Source organism: Metopolophium dirhodum, chromosome 1 (assembly GCF_019925205.1).
Source record: "Metopolophium dirhodum isolate CAU chromosome 1, ASM1992520v1, whole genome shotgun sequence".
NCBI lineage: Eukaryota > Metazoa > Arthropoda > Insecta > Hemiptera > Aphididae > Metopolophium > Metopolophium dirhodum.
In genome coordinates this window covers 26,417,311-26,435,296 of record NC_083560.1, presented here as the reverse complement: position 1 = coordinate 26,435,296, position 17,986 = coordinate 26,417,311, and positions in this window count along the sequence as shown.

Below are 17,986 nucleotides of genomic sequence, written 5' to 3'. Positions count from 1 at the left end.
TGTTCTTAACCTCAAAATAAGTCTAAGCTTTTGCGGCAATTTGGAAATGTTTTTGCCTCATTAAGCGGAAATATTGTAATGGGCGGGAGGGTGGGAAGTTGTCCGACCTTATCTTCTGAGACCGTGGTCATGACTAAATAAACAGGCATATCAGCTTGATAACACTGCACATACAATTGTGGTAAAATGTTCCCCAGACTTGGAATAAACGCTAATATATTGTACACTATAATAATAATCTACATTATCCATTTTATATTAATCTTTCCATGACAAATTAAATATAATATGATATAATTTGTCATGATTCTTTCCATGTCTGGGGAACATGCACGACGATAACTAAAATGAAATTTATAGTCTATGTTATACATAGATTTTATCAATTTCGCTCGTATACCGATGTTATTTTAGTGCTGTGTAAACTGCATACATATTATGGCATTAAGAAATATTATGTAATAGAATGCACGTTTTCGGTTGTTTGACAACAAAATATAGGTATAGTCAGTCTTGTTAAGATTACTTTTTAAATGTATTCAGAATACATATTTAAATACTTGGTGTAATTTGTATTTAAAATACGCATTCAAATACTTTCTTTTAAAAGTATTTATAATACTTACATAAATACTTTTTTTTTAAGTTCAATAAATGAATAATTAAATCAATTCAACAAGCCGACTAACCAATACTACCCACGCCATGAAGTACTATTATTGAATAGTTTCTACATTTCTATATTTATAATAAAATACATAATATGCTTCAGCATCACGGGTAAACATTTTTTAGATAAGGATGAAGAGGTAGTTAGGTAATGTAATGGTCATTTGAACACATTTGTAAGGACATTTCATAGGTTTCCGATTTTCATAAATATAAGTAGGTACTACTATTTATAGTTGAAAAAGGGTATTCTCATTTGAAAAACAGAAGTTTTATATTTTCATCCAGAAAAACGTGAGTAAACAATTTTTGGGTTTTAATTATGTTTACTTTTTCTTCATTGGGGAGAAAAAAACATTTTAAGATAGTTTAAATTTTCATACAGTTACATTATATAGGTAGGTAATTATTATATGGAACAGCGGTTCTTAACCTGTGGTCCTCGGCCCCCTGGAGGTCCGCGATACTCATGTCGGGGGTCCACGGCAGCCTTAACACATACATACGTCAATAAGTGACATGAGTGCATTATTACAATATTGTTGGATTGTTATTATTTTTTTTTATATATAATATATAGATTCTACACCAAATAATTATACTATTAATATTTATTATGTAATTAGTATTTATTGTTCATACGAAATATACATGCATACTGCACTGTAGTCTCGGCAGTCATATATTTACGGCCACTAAGTGCAGCTGATCGATCGTAGTCAACTATAGTTGTATACATATTACATTTTTATAACAAATGATATGTAATAAAATAATTATAAATGTGTATGTTTTGTTATGTCTACTTATGTAATTTGTTATATAAAAGAATGATTATAATTTTGGTTATGATAACATGAGATGTTTTGTAAAAAAAAAGGTATTTGAAAAAAAATTTGGTAAGGGGGTCCGCGATCTACAAAAGGTTAAGAACCGCTGATATAGAATATTGCTGACTAAAAACTATAATTTTTAATTTTCCTTAATAATATATTAATATTATGTAAATTTAGGATTTATAAGTTTATAAACAATTATTATTGAGTTAGTTGAATAATATTAACTTTTAGACATAACTAAGAACAAAAATGTATAATTTATTTCGTTATTTTATAGGATATAAGATATTGTTAATTTATATTTTCTCGTTAATAATCCAATAAAAAATCGAATAAACTCAAACTCAAACTATTTATAATGGCTAAGGATATTATTAGTATGTATCAATGGTATTAATTGTTAAGTTAATATTACATTATTACGTATATATAGGTTATACTAGTCAAAACATATTTTAAAATGTTAAAACAAGATTTTTGATTTATATTCTGTATGAGAATTTTTTATTATTTTTAGTTGTTAAATCATTATTTAAAAAAAGGTGGGTAAGTGGATGTCGCTCTGCTGTACAGTAGGTTACAAGTGGGTCTCTGTAATGGATGGTGTTAAATTTGAATTCAATGATATAATATCATTGTATAAGAAAAACGATTCTGAGCGAAAACGGTCAGTCAGCCTATGATATTACCAAGTATATATTTTGATGTTATTATTGTAAATAAAATAATTTATAAAAAACCTATTTACGTGGAGTCTTTTGTTTTAAACTTTCAATCCTTAGCTATAAAAGTTGAACATTTTATAAATTTTTAACTACAAAATAATTATTAAATTATAAATTTGATAAATGTTGTCAAAATTTGAACTTTAAATGCTTATAAAAAAATTGTGCCTATGTATTTTTAATATTTTACAACTGCTATTAGAACGGTATATCAGGAGCCTTATACTAAATTTTCACGTTTTTTTACCCAACAAATAAAATTTAATTGATATTTATAGAAAACAAAACTAAAAAAATTGTAAATTGACAATGTCCGTAAACAACTCAAAATAAGTCAAAATATATGGAAAATGTTAAAGTGTATAGAAAATGGTAATATAAACATTCAGTCAAAATTGCGTGTACCTACGGTCATTTGTTTTAGAGTTGCATCAAAAACCACAATCGATTTTCTCGAAAACAGATTTTACGTAAAAATTCCCGTTTTTCCTTAATTTTTCTTTTGTTTTTCACGTTGCGTTTGAAAACTACTGAGAAATTTTTACTTTTGACCCCCCAAAGTACGAACTAGATTTTTCCTATCAGAAAAGTTACTGTTGAAGAAAATCCATTTTTAAATTTTTTGGTTTCAGTATAAGCTATTTATGAAAATCCTTCTTTTGAATTGTCAATCCCAATCCATACAAAAGTTTGAATATTTTATAAATGTTTGAGTATGTACAAAATAATTTAACATTTTTTATTTTAGAAAAATAATATTTCAAATTCAATAGTAAACAAGGAGATCAATAATATTGATTTTATTGTTTCTTTACCATTAAATTTATGAAAAATATTAATTACAATTATTATTAAATAAATAAATTTATAATTGATGCAATAACTGTAATTTATAGTACAATGAAAATGTTGACAGAAATCAACTCTGATGATCACACAATGAACAATTTCATTAATAGTGTTAAAGAGTTTGCCATCTTACTTGGAACAGACTCAGAAGCCGATTTTAAAAACGACCATCGTAAAAGATTAGCTCCTAAATGATATGATTGTAATGCCACAATTCACAATGCATCTATTTTATAGAAAATAACTTTAAATGGTTCTAGATACCCTATTAAAACTAACAAATGAAATTTTATATCATGTATTTTTTTTATTCAACTATTATTCACATTATTTTCTTAACCATTTAATAAAAGCAATATTTCATTGGATAATGTAAAGAAATCTATTTCTTTATTCCCACCAAGCAGTGTAGGTGCAAAATTTCTAGTCTTCTAGATTATGATTTAGTTCAAACAGAACTAGAAATATTATTTAGTATGTTACAAGAAGATAGAACATTACCATTTAATTCTTTAATGGAAAAAGCAGAAGAAGTAAAGCATATTTTACCATGTGGTAATCAAATTTGTCGTTTAGCATTAACTTCTCCTATAACAGTCGTATCAAACGAAAGATCTTTTAGTAAACTAAAATTGATCAAAACACATCTTAGGACAACAATTGCTGATGAGAGATTAAACTCTTTAATTGTATTGGGAGTAGAAAAATATATTGCTGAGCTATTGGATATAAATAAAATAGCACTTCAATGGTTAATTTTAAAAAACCGACGTATATAAATTAAGTGTTAAGTTAATTATGAATATAATATGTATTATAATAATTTTTTGTTGATATAAAAATATTATTTGAATATTATATTATATTATTAAATTATAATTATAGGTAGTATAGTAAATATAGAATAGTCAACAGTGTTATAAATTTTGTTATTGAAAATATTTTATTCTAAATTCTAACACACTTATCAAGATATGATGAAAATAAATAACATGTATAAGAATTAAGAGATAGTAAAATGAAGAACATAATAAAATATTTAATATGTTGTAATATTGTGTAAAATTTGTCTACTGACTTTTATGCATGTAGCCTGCTGGTAGCAGGTAGTTGTCGAGCGAAGCTAAAAAAAATTTTTTTTGAGTAGGCAAATTCTAAATCAAACCTCCCCTACCATGATTTGTCTTTCGGGACGGCCCTGAATACCGCTCACCACTCTATTATAGTTTAGTATTGTGTTTTTTGTATTAAATATATGTTAAATAAACACATATTATATCTATTACATCATGACATGTCTTCATTTCGAGTTGGGGCTAGTTGGGAAGTAACAAAATTGCATTCGTTAAAATTAATTAAATTAGTTTAATTTGCTATAATAATTTTATTGGCACATCAATTATTATTTCTAAATATTGTTTCTGACCATGAAAAACAATGATAAATATTTTAAATATTTACGTTTTAAATAGTTCAAAACTACGAAATACTTACATTCTTACATTGTAGTAGTATATGTGTCTATACTGCTATACTGAAGGAGTTCGCGCTTAAAACAAATTAAATACTCAATCGATTCGTAATCCTGTGTAATGTGTAAAAATCTTTAAAAATGTATTATTAAATAACAACTTAATTTCAAACGTGTTCTAATTTTTGATTATTTAAAAAAATAATAATCAAGCATTTTGTCTGATTTTATTTGAATGGTAAAATTATTACCGTGTATTAATTGTTTAAGTGAAATGTGATCATTATCCGAATTGGAATGTGTGTGCTTAAAAACCACTGTGGTATTTGTAACATTATGATCTATCCTACCTATTCAATTGCTAACCAAATCGACCCTTAATTGAATTCCACATTCCACACGATATCCCCACTCAATAAATTCTTTTCAAGAATGGTGACTTCCGACATATATAATATAGCTTTTACTCATTTTTGGTTCGGTTATATAATAGTTTCGATTAAACACGATTCCCGTATTTTTACTTTTGACCCCTCACCCCCCCCCCCCCCCTAATGTACCAACTAGATTAACTTTCTAATCAGAAAAGATACTGTTGAAGAAAATCAAAGCATTTTTATTGTCCTAAAATGTAATGACAGACACAAAAATAAAAAATAAAAAAAAACACACATCATAGTAAAATCAATACATTCATCGTTCCACTCAGAATCTAAAATGTATAGTACATAAACTATATTTGTAAAGTGTTCATGGTGGGGAATCCTCCCCCTTGAGTACGCTCATGTTACTCATTGTAATTTTAAAAAAAAAATCATACAAATAATAGAAACCAATATTAATTTACATTCTTAAAAAATAAAATCTAGTTATTGAATTAAAAACTAGATTATTAAAATGCATAGTGATAGTAAGGTACTATAAACTCACTACTCACAACGAATAATAATACAATTATTTATCAAGCAAATTTTTTTTAGGCCAGCTGATGACACAGAATATTTCATATTTTGTGTTTTAATATATCAATGAAATGTTCAAAAGTTTATATATATTTTTGCTACAACTTATCAGTTAGTAGACATCATTTCATTACAAACATATTATTTGTCCATAATTCCCTAATTTCTATTTTTTTTTTGTCACTGACTAAATAAATAAAATATGATACACAATTCGACAAATGTATTGTTTATATTAATTACAAATTGTAATTTAAAATTAATGTATTCAAATATTACAAAAATCCCAAACGTGTTTCTTATTAACTGCAAATTTATAAACATTAATATTTATTTTTGTATGTAATGACTAATTATATGAAATTGAATAAATATTAAATAGGTAGCTCTTATACAAATTAATAGAAACAAAATAATATTATATTACATTCTTAAAAAATAAAATCTAGTTATTGAATTGAAAACTATACTTTTAAAATGCATTTGGATATAAGCATATACTATACTTTAAACCAGGGCTTGAAACCGTTTTCAAAACCCATTTCTGAAACCGGTATGAACCGTTTTTAAACTGAAACCGAAACAGTAATCAAAAACGAAACCGAAAAAAATTGGATACCGGTATTATAATTTAAAACCAAAACCGAAAAAAATTTGATGCCGGTATTAAATTCAAAACCAAAATCTGAAAAAATATAAAATCATTATTATTATTTTTTTAATTGACGTATTTTTAAATATGTAAATTCCATTAATACGCATAAATAATACTAATAAAAAAATTGAGATCGTGATTAAAATGTTGATAACCATTTCATTATTTGTAAAAGTAAATTGGTAACCGGTAGACATAACCGAAACCAAAACCGAAATTTCCTAATACCGGTATTGAACAATTGAAATCGAAATCGAAAAAATTAAATACCGGTATACAAAATCTAAACCGAAACCCTGCTTTAAACTCACTGCTCACAGCACACAATAGTTTCAATGCTTAGATTCCCAATACTGTATATTTTAATTTTTAACTGGCAGTAATATATTTTATTTTTAATGAAATTTCAAGAATTGGACCACCTTAGGTCTTCCTGTTACAGCCTGTATTATATTATCTTCCAACCGAAAGTTAAAACAATAAGCATACAGATAAATAATAACTGTAAAACAGTAAACCAAATCACCCTAGTGAAGTATTAAAAAATAGTAAAAATTAAAAACCCAATATGTAAATCATAGATGTAGGTAATAATGTAAAAGATAGTAAACGCACTGTTTCTACTCCTTCTACCTTAGGTCTATAGTTATTGTAGAGAGCTATATGAGAAGGTATACGCATCCGCCATTTCGGTTGCAAGAAAACATGATAGTAGAACAGTACTATAATTTACCATTTCATCAATTAGACTTGTTACTTGTTAGTGTTACAGTTTCATAAATCATAAGCATTTAATTAAAATTGTAATTCGCATTTACTAAAATTCGTTGTATAGTCTTATTTAATAACAAATAACAATGAACAAAAACAATTTCTCAAAGAATCAATCACAAAAAATTACTGATAAATATGGTGGTTGTTCAAGTTAGATTACAATTAATAAAGAAACAAATGAGGTAAATAATTAAAATTATTCACTAAGTTTTTCAATTTTTCCCTTACCTATTAGGCCTATAATAAATATAGGTAATATATTAGACATTTAATTATTGCAGATAGGTACATTATGTTCATTACACAATAATTTTAAGTTAATTTTTATCATAGACCAGAGGTCTCCAACCTACGGCCCGCAGGCCGGATCCAGCCCGCCAAGTTTTTTTCACTGGCCAGCCAAGCTAATTAACGTTTTGAAAATAATATATTTACTATGTTATTTTCATTAAGTTTTTAATTTATTGAATTAGGAACTAAGTACTAACACTGACTAATAATAGAAAAACTCGTTATAAAATAAAAAAGGATATAAACAAACATTCATTTTTCTAAATAAATCTTATCTATTCTTCAATTTCTTAACCTCTCTATTCCTCTAAAAATGTAGGCCCGCGATACTTCTGCTTTCCAAAAATCACGAATATAAACTCTTGATACAAATGAGGAAGGCATTTTTTCAAATTCTTGCAATTTCTTAGATATATGAAGTCCTGTGCGAAGTATTGCACTTTTCAAGTTCTTGAGCAAGTGGCAAACATCCGGAATTATATAAATACTATGATTGTTACACTTAAATGTATTTTCTCGATCACCATTTGGTTTTATTGTCACTCCCAAAAGAGACCACAATCCTCTATTATTAGAACCCATTTATGATGTAACAGATAAAACAGTTAGACCACAACTTTCAACAAATAAAATACTATCTGTAATTAATGTCTTCATGTGTTCTCGGTTTGTTGTCTTATCAGTCACTTCACAGGCAATAACCTGCTTCCAGTTATTTTTAACTCCACGAGCAAGAACTACTGTAATGTGATTGCCTAATGTTTTTTCATTGTTCCCTAAAGTTACATGCCCAAAGTATTTGTGTACATTTTTATCATAATCTTGTTGAGTGGAAATCATCATTTCATCTACAGATAGTGCACAGAATTTATCAAGATCATTCATACACTGAACTTTCTGAATGAGTGGATCCTTCATGTGATTGTAAATACCTGTTTGTAGTGGGTACTGTTGCAATTTACGGTTTAATGTGCGGTATGAAGGTATAGGAAATTTTGTTTCGTGTAAGTAATTATACCCACTCACACCAAGACTGAATCTTAGCTTTAGAGATTTGACAATAGTTTCTTTAGACCATTCATGCATTTTGTTGGTTGACAATGCCATAATTTGGTCTTTATTCAAAAATGTTTCTAACAACTTTGATCGATCCTCTAGTTGTTGTTTAAAATTTTCATTTGTCTGTTCTAGATATTTAACAAACTGCTCATTTGCTCTTTTTAAACGGTCGTTTTCCTTTCTCAACACTTCATTTTCCATTTGTAATGACAGTAAATAAAAATAAAAATAAAAAATAAATTAGTGTATGGCATAGTACAAAGAAAACACAATTAAATGTATTGTTTCATAAATACTACCAAATCACAAAGGTAGTTAGTTTAATATTTTATTTTATGATCATACTTACAGACTGCAATGACTGCATATTTTCATCAGTTTTATTTTCAATTTCATTTTGTCCAACACTCAATGTAGTATCATCAGGTATCTAAAACAGGTATCTGAGTTTATTTTAGCATTTATAGGTACTTTTCAATTTAAATAAATCGTTCACACGGACACACGGTGTGTATTATACACACAATAACATTTCCAGATACAATGCCTTATAGTTAGGCTGAGGACTTCTAGTACTTAAAAATCTAAAAATATGTATACACTTATATACTTAAAAATCAAGAAATATGCGCTTAAAAGAATTATTTTATTTTATTGCTTTGTCTAATTGTGAATAAAAAATTTTAAAAAAAATTACATGATTAGTTTTTTTAATAAATACTTGAAAAATTAAATGTTTTCGTTGTCTTTGTTGCGGAGTGGACTGTAAGTTTCCGTTGCTGGTTACTTCGAATACTCAGGTTTATTATCTTATTATTTAAATTAATAATTTAGACGAAATTGAGCAATAGAATATTAAATACGTTTATTTTTTTGTTTTTCTATGATGCGGAGCCGACATGCCGCGTTCGCTATTTTTCGACGACTGTTAAACTATATACAATACAAACTGATCAAAGCACACTGTTGTAACTAGTGAACGAATATTTGCTATGTCGCTCGTATGTAAAACAGATAACAAAAGGACGGGTAACGTCTGGAGCATAGGTAATTAAAAATAAAATAAAATCGTTTAAAATGTAATTTAAGAAATAAATTTATATTTTCAGTATGCTAAAATATTTTTTGAAAATAAAATTTCTCAGACTCATTCAATTTATGTTAATCATTAATCCGAATTAAAGATATTTTTTTATCGATATCACATCAAGCTAATTGTCTAAATTACTCTAGTGATAAATATCATCTAACTTTAGATTATCAAAAATAGTCCGTAGGATTAAAATAAATAAAATAAAATAGTTACTTGGTGTGCATTTTTGAGAAATAAGATTAATATTAATTATGACTTCTTTTTCTTAACTGCAAATAAGATTTAGAGGATTTTAAATTAATTAATTAATTGAATAAATGTTTTTAATACGTGAACGGTGAACAAACTATCATAATGTTTATACATTATTTAAATTCAAATTTGATCGATAAAAACCAACAAATGTTAATAGCGACTTCTTATTGTATACTAGATATTTAGTATTTACATTCTTATAAATAATTATTTTGTATAAACCTAGGTTACAACTTAATACTTATATTAATATATTATGAACTACAATTAAGTAAATTAATTTAATTTTGTATAATTATAATTAATAATAATTAGGAACTCACCGTAGAACTGTTGTAGAAGTTCTTCCTTTCACGGACTAATATAAAATGACTAAATAATAAATATTGAAATAGGAGTATAAATATGACGATTGAAGGGAGTCTTTAAAATATAATAAATTTAGAATTCTAATTTTAACTTTAACATGCAGCTAATATTTAATAATAATAATAATAATAATAATAATAATAATTGATTTTCAAAACTACTATGTTGATAATCGACGTGCGTGCTGAGATGGTGGTATAAGCAGCAGAATACACAACTGTTCGCGCCGCTACACTCACACATCGACCGACGCACACACGCACACGATCTTAACAATTATATCGTTTTTATATTTTATTTAATTGTGGTGTAAGTAATAATTATAAAATATGTAGATTACGACGCGGCATTGGTCAACGTAGGCCACCGGGGTCGCAACCAGTTTGGTCGTGAATGTCAAGGCGAAAAATTATTATTATTACGTGCCGCGGCGTCGCCGTAGTTAGGTTATTGTAATATTATTATTGTGGGTGCTAATCACCGATTTTTTTGTAAATAGTAAGCCCCGAGGGCCCTAAGTGTGATTTATTACTAATTAATATTATTATTTGTGTAAAGTGCGAATCGCCATATTATATTATTTGTCGATTTTAGTATTATTTTATACGGACACAGGTAACGGCTGGCCAGCAGAGCACCGACAATATGTGAGTTTTTTTTATTACTATTATATATTGTTCAGCCATTAGGCATATTATTATACTTATACGAGGAACAGCTCAAAGAGCTACCTATAAATTATTAATTATTATTCTGTCGGGCCAAAAGGGCCGCGCATTATAATTATCAACTATCATTATTGAGACCATTGTGTTGCTGTAAATTATTATATTTTGTACTATTATTATTTAAATTGTGTGTTAAAACAGCAACTCAATAAACTAAATCTTCTTGTTATACCATTTATGCTAGAGTTACCTATTTTCATTCATTCCTAAATACACATACACGCCTACACACCCACCGCATACTAGCACTCGGAGTCTTGATCGGCGAACCCGTCCACTTCTCCTGAGTCGCTATACCTGACACACAATTCGGTCGGTGTGTGAGTATCACGCATAAATATACGCTGTCCCGGCGCACAGTATATTATTATACCGTAGCCGGCGCGACAACAACTATCAACACAATATTATCGGCTACTAACTGTTCTTAAAATATCACTTGAGTACCCGGTGTAATATTACGCAATATAATAACGACATAATATTATTCTTAAACACTTGTAAATAATAATTGCAATATATTTTATATAATACACAATACCTACACTATAAAATATATATAGTCACTATAGTGTATTTATAGTAGTAAAACTAATTTGTGCATATTCTAGTAAAATGTAAATTATTAAGAATACCAATAATATAATATATAATATTATATATTATATATATATATGGTATATTTTATTCTGGATTTTGCACCCCTTTTTCGTTGCGCCACTGGCCTGGGCCAGTTTCGCCAAGCCCTAGTTACAGCTCTGATGAGGCGACCTGGGGGGAATAAATTTCCATTGTACTCCTATTGTAGCCAGACCAGATTGAAGATAACTTGATGCTCTTGGTCTCGAAAAAGTTGATACACTTCTTTTAAATGCCCGTTTGCTCTTACGAAGTTTGTAGCATTGTCAGAATAAATCGTAGCACATTTACCTCTGCGATCAAAAAATCGGTTCAACGCATTTAAAAATGACTTAGTGCTCATATCAATAACGACCTCAATATGCACCGCCTTAGTGGCAATTGGCAAAACATACAAATAATATTATACAAACATATCGTTTTGTCATGGGTGCATTTCGCCTTAAACTTTGTTTTACCATTATAGGCCTCGTGAAATCGACACCGCAGATTTTAAATGCACGAGATTGGGTTTCTACACACTCTCTAGGTAAATTGTCCATGATTGGTTGTACCACAGTAGGCTTCATTCGAAAACATTTCACACAACGAGACACGGTCTTTATTTAACCCGGATTGTCATGTGTACTAACGTGTGACCACTCACTAGCGCAGGATAAATCCTGAATCTCTCCAACTCTGTGGGCAACAAATGTTTTCCACCTAGTGGACGGCGATGAGATCCAAACGAGAGTAATTTGATATTTTACAATTGCTATTGTAAAAATATATCAGGTACCTTATAGTACTCAATGTTCATGCTTTTTGCCCAACAAAAATTGTAAAAGAAAAACGTACCCTATTTACGTGGAACCTTTTTTTAAATTTTCAATCATTAGCTATACAAGTGAAAATTTGAACTTTAAATGCTTATAAAAAAAAAACTGTGCCTATGTATTTTAAACATTTTTCAACTGCAATTGTAACAATATATCGGGAGCCTTGCATTAAAATTTTACGCTTTTTTACTCTACAAATAAAATTTTACTGATATTTATAGAAAAAAAAACTAAAAAAATTGAAAATTGACAATGTCTATAAACAGCTCAAAAAGAGTCAAATTATTTTATAAATTTAATCGTGTGTATAAAATGCTATTATAAACATTCAGTGAAATATTCAAGTATCTATAGTCATTCGTTTTTTAATTACAACAAAAAAAGTAAATCGTTACATGAGAAATCGAGTGAATATCAAATGTTGTAAAAATATGAATTTCAAACGCTCATTACAATTTAATTTGAATTTCTTTTAGACATTTTTTTTTTTGATAAAGGTAGACAAACTTATGTGGAATCTTGTATTACATTTTCAAATCTTAGATTTAAAAAGAAAAATTTTTATGAATTCTCAACTCAAAATAGTTTGCTAATTTTCGTGATTTTTCTGTATTTTGTCATGCTTATAAATAAAAACTGTGACTAAGGATTTTTAATTTTTTTCAACTGCCTTTGAAACAATAACCTAGGATGCTTCTATTAAATTGTTAAGCTTTTTTAACCAATAATTTTTAGGTACATAAGAAAAAGCACCGGACATGCCACGGCACATACAACTCGGTACATACCCGACGCAGGTGGATTGCTCATTTTGGTTTCGTCTTAGACGGTGATGACTGACTTGCTAGACACTCTAACATGCAGGTTTTCAAATTTACATTTTTTTATGCCACAAAAAAAAACCGGACATACACTCATTGAATTTCCGATTTTCATGGGCCATGTTAGATTTCTAGACACTGAAACTCGACTTTCAAACTTTCTCACCTTCGAAATGAGACCGCTAAAGAACCAGGCCTTATCAGAAATTCTTATCACAAAATCACCTCTGATTACCAAAATCACCTTATATGTATATAAGTGCGATATTTATAATTCGACTATGTCTCCAAAATCGGTACTCACTTACAACTAACACAGGGAGGTCCGGGGGGTCTAACTATATTTTCGTTTCTTCAGTTACCTACGCTATCAACGTAGTCCTTAATCCACCGCTGCAGGTGGAGTGCATACCTGGTGATATACGCTTCGCATTATGTCCGCGATTCGACGCAGTCGGATTGCCTACCTATGTGATTTGATGACTGATAGCTAGACAATCGAATACACCTATCGACTCTACACTTTTTAACAACAGGAGATCGTATCCAGACTATACATTTACAACGTTTGTGACGGATTGCTGAACGCTCTAACTTTTAAACATTCCCGCCAAAACATCCAGCCTTATCTCCAATCCATATCACTAATCCTTATCACAAATCCTGAACTTTCGTCATACAACTGTCGCGACATTTATAATTCAAACTACTCTTACTCCAAAATCTATACCCACTCTCGGCTAGTCAAACGCCCCCCCCCCCCCCCCCGTGTTTCACTTAGAGCTAGTAATTAATATCAAACTAAATTTGTCATAATGACAGTCTAATGTCTATAACCACAGTAGATTATAGAGGTATACGCACGGTCGTATATTCATAATTAAAACAATTGTCCCAGTAAATATGTTTTATTCGCAGGTTTACCTGATCGCGGTGCAGATTTTGGGCCTAATTTTCACACTTGCAATACAGATTTTATACAATAAACGAACAAAAAGTCTCATCAAAAACAAAATGAATTACACATAAATAAATGAAAATTAAGACATATATTACTATATTATAAATTTGGCGTTATGCTAGGTAATATGTTAACATTAATAAATTAAGCCAATATTATAAAATCAATAAGTGACAATGGGCAACCCTACAGGTTAGATAAATTAAAATAAAATATAACTTTTTAGATTCTGAGTGAAACGATGAATGTATTGATTTTACAATGATGTGTGTTTTTTTTTTTATTTTTTTTTTTTTTATTTTTTTTTTTATTTTTTTTTTTATTTTTTTATTTTTGTGTCTGTGTACACGATAAGTAGTCGAAATAATGCTTCGATTTTCGACTTCAGTATCTTGTTCGATGGGAAAGTGAATATCGTTGGTGCATTGGGGAGGTCAAAATTTTAATTTCCCAGTAGTTTTCAAAAGCGATGTGAAAAACAAAAGAAAAATTAAGGAAAAACGGGAATTTTTACGCAAAATCGATTTTTAACAAAATCGATTTTGGTTATTGGTGTAACTCTAAAACAAATGACCGTAGATGCATGAAATTTTCACTGGTTGTTTATATTTGCATTTTCTATACACAATACAATTTTGAAAATAATTTGACTTTTTTTGAACTGTTTACGGACATTGTCAGTTTTCAGTTTTTTTAAATTTTTTTTCTATAAATATCAATAAAATTTTATTTGTTGGGTAAAAAAGCTTGAAAATTTAATAGAAGGCTCCTAGGTTATTGTTTCAAAGGCAGATGAAAAAAATTAAAAATCCTTAGTCACAGTTTTTTTTTATACACGTTTAAAGTTCAAATCTTGAAAAAATACGGAAAAATCACGAAAATTTGCAAATTATTTTGAGTTAGAAATTCATAAAAAATTTTCTTTTTAAATCTAAGATTTTAAAATCTAATACAAGATTCCTCATAAGTTTGTCTAACTTTATCAAAAAAAAAATTTCTACAAGAAAGTCAAATTAAATTTTTATGAGCGTTTTAAATTCATATTTTTACAACATTAGATATTCACTCGATTTCTCATGTACCGATTTCCTTATTTTCTTGTAATTCAAAAACGAATAACTGTAGATACATGAAAATTTCACTGAATGTTTATATTAGCATTTCCTATACACCATACAATTTTGAAAATATTTTGACACTTTTTGAGCTGTTTACGGGCATTTTCAGTTTTCAATTTTTTTAGTTTTTTTTTCTATAAATATCAATAAAGTTTTATCTGTTGGGCCAAAAAGTGTAAAAATTTAATACAAGACTCCTGATATATTTTTACAATAGCAGTTGAAAAATATTGAAAATACATAGGCACAGTTTTTATTTATAAGCATTTAAAGATCAAATTTGGACAGAATTTATCAAATTTATAATTTAATAATTATTTTGTAGTTAAAAATTTATAAAATTTTCAACTTTTATAGCTAAGGATTGAAAATTGAAAACAAGGCTCCACGTAAATAGGTTATTTATAAATTACTTTATTCACAATAATATCATCAAATATACTTGGTAATATCATAGGCTGACTGACCGTTTTCGCTCAGAATCGTTTTTCTTATACAATGATATTATATCATTGAATTCAAATTTAACACCATCCATTACAGTGACCCACTTGTAACCTACTGTACAGCAGAGCGACATCCACTTATCCACCTTTTTACTACCTAATTTAAATATTTCTATAATTTAAAAGTATTTAAAAACTAAGTAACACATAATTTGGATTCTTTTTTTTATCTCTGAATAAACATAGTCAAATCCAACACTATGAAGGTATTCAATTAAGGCAATAGTTGAATGAAGAGTAACTAAAAGTAACTCTTAGGCTCTCTGCTGTTTCTTAAGTTAAGAAGTTATCAAGCAAAACAATATTTTTAGAAACCTCCATTTCCCAAGAGTCAATCCAAGTTATACCTTCTTTTAGAATCTAGAACATAACATACAAGTTAATTTAGTTATTTTAATATCAACTTTAAATTATATAACTTTTAAATAACATTTCTGAAATATTATTATAAATATACAATGTTTCTTCTCCAGAATAACATCTATTAAGGCAATCAAACAGATTATTTAAATATATTGAAAACATTGCAGTTGGTTCACTGTCCTCAAGTTCTTCTGTAAACCTTTGTCTGTATATATTCAACTCAACATGAACTGATTTACTAAATACCTAAGGCAGAATAATAATTTAATTGATATGCACTTAATATTTTATGGAATTAAAATTATAAAATTACCTGCGTTATTAGTGAAACTCTCATTTTAGGGAAACTGTATGGTATTATATGTGACTTGGTGAGTTTTGGGGATACTCTGGTATTACCAGGAAGTTTTTTCTATTCTTTGTATAGAACTTGGTAATATCTCAACCGAACTAATCCAAATTGAGTCTAAAATTGTTGTTCATTTATTTATTTTATGCTTATTGTATATAAAAAAGGTTAGTCAGTAGGTAAAGTTGTTATACCATAAGTTCTTTTTATAGAAGACTATTACGGATGCACTTAAACAAGTGAGGCTTTTCTAAAAGCACAAATAATTTTCTCAAATCATCATAAGGATTTTGAAAAAATTTTAAACTGAACCAAATTCTCCAGTTATTACAAATTCCTTCCACATACGCCAATTTGGTTTAGCACCATTACATATTATTTCTGTTACTTTAGCGTCTGCCTGTTCAAGTAATATAATTGCTTGAACTACTAACTTAGCTTAAGTTACACCATTAGTAGCATCTTTAGCAGCAAAGCATCCTATTGGTTGAAAATACCTTTCACAAAGAGATGAAAACCCAAATACCAAACCATGATCTGTCAAAGTTTCATTCTTTGTAACACTGATATCATCATCACCAAAATCTACAACTCCTTGGTATCGAAGTGTTTTAGGATCTGTTTTCAATGATTTACGAACACTTATTTCATCAAATTCTTTGCTTTACCATCTGTGTATTACATTTATGTATCCATTTTTCATGGTATCCACAACATTATGAGCTATAATATGGGGAATTCCTTGACAAACAGCTAAACAATAAAAATTGTTAACATTAGTTATCAACTGAATGACTGAAATCACATTTTGAAAACCAGCAAATTGCTTTCCCAATATTAAACTAACAACTCACTATGGTTTTTATACAATTTTATTTCTTTAACAACTGTAGGCCTTGGTTCTAGATGACTTGTACCATCAAAGTTCCATTTGAGCAACGATCTTTATTTCATTCAAATCAAATGAAACCCAGGATGAGTTAGGTAAGTCAATTGTTAAAAATATGTCACAAATGCTGAAGAGAGTTGACTCCTCTAATGCTTCTAAGACATTAGAAGTATCAGCTTTCCCTTTATGAATATAATTTACACATATTAAGGCAATACAAAAATTAAAAATAATAATATTTGAGCAAAAAATAAACTATTGTACTTACCTGATAATACGTACACTCATGAATTTTTTTTCATGATCAATTTTTGGGATTGTGGACACATTATTTCTTTTTTTAGGACTTTTTCTTTTTTTTTTATAAATTTTGGTATATTCAATAAAGGGCATCTTGAAAATATTGAAGGAATTGATCCATTTAATAATTTTGGCTTTTTTAATTGAACCTGTCAAAAAATATAATATATAGGCAGATATAGTTTTACTTTGTGATCAAAGAAAATATTTTATAATTGATAAATATTAAATATTAATAACTCTAATTACTTAATTACTTAATAAATAGATAATTGTGTTACCTGGGATAACTACAACTAGCTTCTTTGCAGTATATTTTATTATTTAATATAATATTCATGTAAGTATCTAGTTACTTCATTTAACATGATTTTTTAGATATTGCACATATTGTTATTTTAAATAAGACAAATATTAAGAACATTCATTATATTATAATAATTAGGTTATTATTGTTAAATACTGTAGTAATGTGAAAATAGG